The sequence below is a fragment of the Equus quagga genome, chromosome 14, assembly GCF_021613505.1.
Source record: "Equus quagga isolate Etosha38 chromosome 14, UCLA_HA_Equagga_1.0, whole genome shotgun sequence".
In the NCBI taxonomy this organism is placed as follows: domain Eukaryota; kingdom Metazoa; phylum Chordata; class Mammalia; order Perissodactyla; family Equidae; genus Equus; species Equus quagga.
Window position 1 is genome coordinate 19,785,667 of NC_060280.1, and position 308 is coordinate 19,785,974.

Below are 308 nucleotides of genomic sequence, written 5' to 3' on the forward strand. Positions count from 1 at the left end.
CGCAGCTCTGGGGGATGCGCCCACTCACCCCGCACCTCCCCAGCCCTCCCTAAAGGAGTCGCAGACCCGAGCGGGTGGCGGTTGCGGGCGACCAGGCAGCCCCGGGCGCTCTGCGGAGCCCGCCTGAGAAGCCGCGACCAGCCGGCCCGAAGAGCATCACGTCATCCTTTCCGCGAGGCGCCCGCCCCCTCCCAGAAGGCGCCTGCGCAGGCGCGGCGGGAGGGGGCCGCGGGGGGCTCTCCCCGGCGCTCTCCGCCCTTCTCCGGACTCTCCGGCCGTGGCGCTCTCGGTTGGCGGCGGCGGCGCGG